The following is an 8258-nucleotide window of genomic DNA, read 5'->3' on the forward strand; positions in this document are numbered from 1 at the left end:
AGAAAGCAGACCAATGGTAGGCAGGTCCCCCCTGCCCCCCTTCAGTGTGGTTGCAGGGGTCAGGGGAGAAGAGGGTCAAGGTAAGCCTCCGTGAGAAGAGAGACAGAAAGGAGGGAATGAACAGAAGTTTCCAGGCAAGGGAAAAAACGGTGCTAAGTCTTGAGGCAGGGGCATTTGGGAGACGGGAGAATCATCGGAGGGTAGTGCATTTGGAGCCCAGTCAGGGAGAAAGGGTTAGGAAAGCTATGTACTGCCTTAAAAAAAAAAATTAATTAAAGAGTAATTGTATGGGTAAATGTAAATGGCAGCTTTACTATATTTTCGATATCTTCTACATAATTACTTTCATGTAAAAACGTGGTTGGCAAGCAGACAGCTCTAGGAACTCTAAGGAAATTTTGTTCCTAAGCCTCTCTTCTTTCATTCACCAAGAGAGAAAGAGTTACGAAGAAGCCACAGAAATTATCATCAAATCTCTCCCCGAGCCACTGAGGCAGAAAAGGCGTTTCAGTTACTGCCTTTTTAAATGTAGAAATGTAGAAAGGTGCTCAACCCAGAGCACAGGATTGCTTAGAATGGAGAGTTTGTGAGCTACACGATTAAAGAGCTTTCAGAGAGAATGCAAGGTCAAAACTCAGCAGCCGATGATAACAAAGAAAAGGGCAGAGGTTTCAAAATGTTAGCATTTGGGCAATCGGTTGGCATGTGTTTATTCACGTACTCTTAGGTCAGCATATGGGTACTAGGTAACTAATGTGGCTAATACCCTTCTTCTTTCTACGTATTTTTGCTTCATCCTATTCCTGGCAATATTCTGGGTGGTTTTCCTCCCTCATAGCACGTATAACCACGCAACCTTCTCGTGTTGGCTCCGTGATTGTAAGGAAAGGAAAACGAGGTTCAGGGAGATAAGTTCTGAAGTTTAGGATTATGTATGGACTTGGCAAACGCACTTCAAGGATCTTCTCTTTCCCTGTGCACTTACCGCGTGCCCTGATTAAGTCTCACGGCGCATTGAGAGATTTATCTTTGAAAAGCGGTGTGTGTGTCTTTGAAAACGCTCTTGACTCTGACTCTGCTGCTGAGTTCTAATTAAAAACATATAGCTTCCTCTCCTCCCTCCCTATCTCTCCCTTGGACATCGGCCCAAGGCCTGAGAATGCTTTCCCTGACATGGCTTTTTTTTTTTTTTTTCTTCTCCTGTTTCTGTCTCCTCCCAGCTGCATGTGGGCCTCCATGCTTACACTTACAAAGGCTTGGTTTTTCTCTTCCACTCGCTCTCCTTCTAGCTTCCAGGATGGACTGGGCTGTCGGCCTGCCTGCTCTCTCTTTTTTTTTTTTTTATCTCAAACTCTAACAACAATTGTCTTCAAGTTTCCCTCTGAATCCATTTTAAAAATTACTTTACCAATGGGACTAAGAGCCCACCAAAGGGAACCCCAGTCCCCTCTGACAGGAACATCTTCTTGAATCCTTGTGAGCCAAACTTGATCTTACTGGTAGTAACCCCTGTCAAGGAGTCCGTCACCCCACCCTCACCCCCAGTGACCTCACTTGTGTTCCTCACTCACCTCTTGGAGGTAAGGCCTTAACACCTCCCCCAGTCACATACAACTCTGCCCCGTTTTTTAAAAAGGCAGTTTAGACAGTAGCATTTTCCAGGTGAACTCCACAGGAGCTCCAAGACCAGTGTCTAGTTTATGTGAGTTTAGAAATATTCTGGAAATGTCTTGTAGCAGAAGTATTCAGACATTTCCCCTCTGTCCTCAGAAGGCAGGATTTCTGCCACACTTATGTGAAGCTTCTAGGTGCTTCTCAGCCATGTCCCTTACCTCGGCGATTAACTTTATATGTCGGTGACTTGAGTTTGTGAATCTTACTGGCTTGTTGCATCAATGTTCTCCTGTAGTAGTTTTTATTTTAGCTATAAAAAAACCCCCACAAACCAACCAACCAACCAACCAACCAAACAAACAAAAAAACGAAGTATAAATTCAGGCCGAAATTAAATATTTGGCTTAAAAAAAACCAAAACAAAGCACTAGTTCCAGATTTCATAACTTGAAGCTGAAAGTCACTGTTGTTTTCTTTAAAATGATAGTGATTAAATTTCATTCACATTTTATATTAAAGTGGCTAATATATGATTTAAAAATAAATTGTATTAAATATATTTATTTATGAAAAAAATTTTTATAATGCCAATTAGCATATGAAGGTCTTTGGGGGCTTTAGCAAGGAAATAAAATTAACTTATTTATTCCAACTTTCCCAAATTTTTCTTTTTTAATCATGCAAACTCTAAAAAAAAGTACTATAATAGCTTTTAAATATTCTTTGGGAAATACTTGGGAACGTGTTCTGTGAAAAGGCGTCTTTGGACGTGTCAAACAGCAGAACTCTTGAGCATGGCCGCATTTTGGAGAAGGACATTGATTTTAATTTTCGGTGATCTGACAGGTTAATAAGGACCTGTGTGTTTTCAGTGATACACACTTTTAAAATTTCTTTTTATTTTCTTCTGAATTTTATGTCGTTCTAGAGAAAGTATTTACTTGGGGGCTGGAGAGATGGCTCAGTGGTTAAGAGCACTGACTGCTCTTCCAGAGGTCCTGAGTTCAAATCCAGCAACCACATGGTGGCTCACAACCATCTGTAATGGGATCTGATGCCCTCTTCTGGTGTGTCTGAAGACACTACAGTGTACTCATGTACATAAAATAAATATTTTTTTTTTTAAAGAGAGAAAGTATTTACTTAATTGAACCATTGTCAATTGTCATGCATTGCATTGGGTGCTGACAATATGAAGATAACATATAAACACACCCACACCCACATCCTATTTAAATGGGCTCATGTTACAATAAGAGACAATAATAAACAGTGTATAAGATTGATATAAGCACCAAGTTTGTGACGTCAATTATGTGCTCTGAAGCAAAGGAACAGGAGCTTAGCTCTGCTCCAGAGCCGCCTCCAAGGGGAGAGGACGTTTGAGATAGATCTTAAAGGAGGGACAGATATTTATTATTCCTAAGGGAGGACCAGGGCAATATACTGGGAGTAATTGGTAAAGGAGGAGGCCACGAGAACTGTTTCCAGGTGACAGGCTAGGATTTCACACATTTGGGCCCTTGGCATTGCTCCAGGAGGGTTGGAATGCAGGGTTCCATAGAGGGGTAGGGCCTTGGTCAGACTCCGCGGGCTACCCCGACCTAGAAAGGGCACCTTGGTTGAAATGCGGAACTTGATGGATCATGGATGGTGCAAGAATCCGGAGGAGATAGAAGGGGACACTGCATCGTACATCTGCTTCTGTTTGCTTGATTGTTTATTGTTGGATATTTTCTTTATTTACATTTCAATTGTTTTCCCCTTTTCAGTTCTCCCCTTCGGAAACTCCCTATCCTATCCCCTCTCCCCCTGCATTCTCCGGCTCCCCCACCCCAACCCACTCCCGCCTTCCCACCCTGGCATTCCCCTACACTGGGGCATCAATACCCTCAGGCCAAAGGGCCGCTCCTCCCGCTGACGTCCAACAAGGCCATCTTCTGCCACATAAGCAGCCGGAGCCTTGGGTCCCTCCACGTGTACTTTTGGGTTGGTGGTCCAGTCCCCGGGAGCTCTGGGGGGCAGGGGGCTAGCCAGTAGTTGACACTGTTTCTTCCCCCATGGGGCTGCAAACCCCCTCAGCTCCTTCAGTCGCTTCTCCAACTCCTCCATCAGGAATCCTGCATTCAGTCCAATGGTTGGCTGCAAGTATCCGCCTCTGTATTTGTCAGGCACTGGCAGAGTCTCTCAGGAGACAGCCATGTCAGGCTCCTGTCAGCAAGCACTTCCCAGCATCCCCAATAGTGTCCGGGTTTGGTGACTGTATATGGGATGGATCCCCAGGTGGGGCAGTCTCTGGATGGCCTTTCCTTCAGTCTCTGCTCCACACTTTGTCTCCATATTTCCTCCTGTGACTGCTTATGCTTAAAACACACACACACACACACACACACACACACACACACACACACACACGGTAGAAAAAAGTCAGGAGAGCCTTGCTAAGTCTTTAGAAATCTTTGGAGCAGAATGAGAAAAGAGAATATTAAGGACTTGGCTCCTATGCGTAGAGTTTTTGGGCCTTAAAATAGGGCACCTAGGGTGGGAGTTAAGACTCTGTGTGTGCTGCAGAAAGGTTCAGTTTCTCTTTTGCTGAAATTCAGTGTAGTTGACTCTTGCATGTACAATCATGAGCGTTTTATATAACCACCTGAAGCAGTGGTTCTCAGCCTTCCTAACGCGGTGACCCTTCCAGACTGTTCCTCAGGTGGTGGAACCCCAGCCATAAAATTGTTTTGATTGCTACTTTGTAACTGTAATTTTGTTACTGTTATGAATCATAATGTAAATATCCAAGATGCAGGCTATATATCTATTTTCAAACCTAAGCCATGCATCCAACAAGTATTTACTAAGCCTTAGTAAATACGTAATTAACTTAATAATGAAGTAAATGCACATGGAGTGACAGTCGAAGCTTGTTCTCAAGGAGTTTAGCATATAAGCCAAGGGGATCCTTGTTTATTGTTTTCTGTTTGTCTTCGGAGTGAGTTCTCAGCCATGGGAATTAGTCAAGTGTGATTGCCTTTCTAAGAAATGAGGTGCCTGTCCAATTCCTAGAAAACCCCTAGTTTAGTGCAGAGTGGTAGGTGTCTTCCAGAAAACCGATGTGATAAACGAAGGCACCATGGCAGATGTGGAGAGCCCATCCTGCACAGTCTCTCTTCCTCCGTACTTGACAGCGTGCCGAAGCTTGTGCTCCACACCTAGAAAGGGCTTGAAGGAACGTCTCTGGGCATGATAATCACCATAGAAGAAGGACCTTCTGAATCCAACACTGAAGGAAGACTCGTGCCCTCTCACCCTGGAGATGGACACAGAAAACTGATTGGACAGTTTTCCCCACGTGATTCCCCCACGTGATTACCATGCATTGCCATGGAATGCTACTAATAAGAAAGGCAGATATCTTTCAATCCTTATCATGCAGTTCTGTTGGAGAAACTGCAGAGTTATATAGGATGAAGAGCACCTTGTATCTTTCCTCAGTTACTGTTTGCCAAAAGGAATGGCTTGCGTGTATTCTTGATCGAGACAACACCACCCGGATGACAGAAAGGCAGAGAAATCTGCTTACTGTTTGCCTGTGGAGTATAGCATGGTCTCATCGTGGTCTGGATCCCTGCTGACTTGTTATCAGGCAGAAGCCCATGGTTATTACAGGTGAATACCTGTTGCAAAGCTGTGGCTCTGTTTCCAAGGCTTCTCCTCTAGGAACCTCAGAAATCCTATGAAATAAACATGCGACTACTTGGTCATTTGAAGAGATGAGTTTCTGAATGTCAAGTACTTTATTCCAGATTGTCAACAAAGCAAACAGGGAATACATTTGCTGCCATCCTGTGTATTTTGAGTCGTCTTTCAAATTCGGAGTATCCAAAACCTTTTATTTTGTGTGTGATCCTGTGAAAGGTCTTCTGCTATAGACGTCTAAAGATTTCCCCACCTCTGGTCTCTCACTAAGGGATTGCAGACTTTTCCATGACAACCCATTAAATTCATCTCTGTCCCTCAGGGCAGCTGGCCTACTCTTAGTTTTGTTGATCAGAGCTTAGCTTTTGTGTTTGGCGAACCACAGTTGCAGTGTTCTGAACTTGTGTAGGGGTGGTAAGTTAATTGTGTCCCACTAGGACTGTCAAACTCCAAGAACATGAATCTCACCTAAAAGAACCTTGTGTTTTTGTTTTGTTTTGTTTGTTTGTTTAAAGCTAAATCCTTTGAGTTGGGATTAGAGAGTTTGTGGGAAAGGCCTCTGATTCTTTGGGAATTGTAAGCTCCCAAGATTGCTGTTTTTGTCATGTTCTTCTAATTAATAAGGAACAAGCCAAATAAACCTCAAAGATCTTAGTCTATACTCACACTTGGCCTGGAAGCACAAGAATCCTTATCTAGCAACCGTGGCAGCGAGCCTCCTGAGCAAGTCCCAAGTAATATTTGTAAATGTGAAGTTGATTTTTTTTTTCCTACAGAAAAGGAATTCTGCAGAGCTCAAAGAAAGATCTGTATTCTGAATCTTGTCCCCTTAGAGAGAATATTCTCACAGAAGAGATGAGCTATGAAAGGTGAAATAACAAGAACTTAATGCAGATGTTCTATAAGTGGACAGATGTTGAGACTAGTTAGAGGCCAAATATTATTACAGAATTCAGGGCAAGAGAAGTGAATCTAAACTGAGCCACATAGGGTGAAGGTATAAAAACAAAAGCCAAACAAAGAGACAAATGAAAAAGCAACAACAACAACAACACAAAAGAAATCAACACAAGATCCCCAGACAAGCAAACAGACAGACAGACAGATAGAAAATCAGTGGAGAATCTTGTTGGATGAGTAGATTTGGGCAGATGGAAAGAAAGGAAATCTTGAAATCAAAGGTGACACTGGAAACATTTTTAGGGACAATCTCACAGCAAACTCCCTGGTCCTTTGGGTCTTATGATCTTTCTGTCTCTTCTTCTGCTGTGTTTCCAAGCCTTCGTTACTGAATTGTTTTGTAAATGTATCCATTGGTTCTAGTTCCACAATTCTGCATTTTGATTGGGTATGGTTTTCTGTAATGGTCTCCATCTGTTGCAAAGAGATAGTTCCTCAATGAAAGGTGTGGACTACACTTACCTGTGTGTATATACGAAGATTTATTTATTGATTGATATATTTTATACCGATATGCACTCTGTCTGTCTGTCTGTCTGAATGCCAGAAAAGGGCATTGGATCACCTTGTAGATGGTTATGAGCTGCTATGTAGTTTTTGGAAACTTAACTCAGGACCTCTGGAAGAGTAGCTAATGGTTTTAACTGCCGAGTCATCTCTTCAGCTCCAACAAATATTTAGAATATAGTTAGAAATGTTATTTGTGATGGCTATTCTTGGTTTTCAACTTGACTACATCTGGAATGAACTAAAACCAAAGTGGTTGGGTACACCTGCGAGATTTTTTTTCCTTTTTTCTTTTTTTTTAAATTAGTTAATTAATTAAATGTTTTACACTCAATATTTTATTCCCCCTCTTGTCTACCCTCCGACTGTTCCACATCCCATATCTCTTCCCAACCACCTGTCTCCATGTGGATGCCCTCACCCCCCACCCCACTTGACCTCTAAACTCCCTGGGGCCTCCAGTCTCTTGAGGGTTAGGCGCATCATCTCTGAATGAACACAGACCTGAAGTCCTCTACTGTATGTGTGTTGGGGGCCTCATATCAGCTGGTGTATGCTGTTTGTTTGGTGGTTCAGTGTGTGAGAGATCTCAGGGGTCCAGATTAATTGAGACTGCTGGTCCTCCTACAGGATTGCCCTTCTCCTCAGCTTCTTCCAGCCTTCCCCAATTTAACAACAGGAGTCAGCTGCTTCTGTCCATTGATTGGGTACAAATATCTGCCTCTGACTCTTTCAGCTGCTTGTTGGGTCTTTCTGAAGGCAGTCATGATAGATCCCTTTTTGTGAGCATTCCATAGCCTTAGTAATAGTGTTAGACCTTGGTACCTCCCCTTGAGCTGGATCCCACTTTGGACCTGTTGCTGGACCTTCTTTTCCTCAGGCTCCTCTCCATTTCCGTCCCTGCAATTCTTTCAGACAGGAACAATTATGTATGGGTCAGAGTTGTGACTGTGGGATGGCCCTTCTCTTCCTCATTTCATGTCCTGTCTTCCTGCTGGAGATGGGCTCTATAAGTTCCCTCTCCCTACTGTTGGGCATTTCATTTAAGGTCCCTCCCTTTGAGTCCTGAGAGTCTCTCACCTCCCAGGTCTCTGGTGCATTCTGGAGGGTTCCCCCAACCTCCTATTTCCTGAGGTTGCCTGTTTACATTCTTTCTGCTGGCCCTCAGAGCTTCAGTCCTTTTCCCTCACATAATACCAGATCAGGTTCCCTTCTCCCGACTCCCTACCTCCTCATCCCATCCACTTTCCCTCCCAGATCCCACCCACCCTCCCCACTTGTGATTGCTTCCTTCTCCCTCCCAAGTGGGAGTGAGGCATCCTCATTTGGGCACTTCATCTTGTTGACCTTTCGAGTTCTGTGGACTGTATCTTGGGTATTCTGTACTCTTCTTTTCTTTTCTTTTCTTTTCTTTTCTTTTCTTTTCTTTTCTTTTCTTTTCTTTTCTTTTCTTTTCTTTTCTTTTCTTTTCTTTTCTTTTCTTT

General features: G+C 43.1%; 1 protein-coding gene across 2 annotated transcripts in view; it reads left to right on the top strand.

Annotated features, from left to right (window-relative positions):
• The window catches only part of Esr1 (estrogen receptor 1), a 356422-nt gene that overhangs the window by 20634 nt on the left and 327530 nt on the right, over positions 1-8258 (top strand). The gene's annotated exons all lie outside the window — the stretch shown is intronic.

The sequence above is a fragment of the Mus pahari genome, chromosome 21 (genome assembly GCF_900095145.1).
Source record: "Mus pahari chromosome 21, PAHARI_EIJ_v1.1, whole genome shotgun sequence".
NCBI classification, from domain to species: domain Eukaryota; kingdom Metazoa; phylum Chordata; class Mammalia; order Rodentia; family Muridae; genus Mus; species Mus pahari.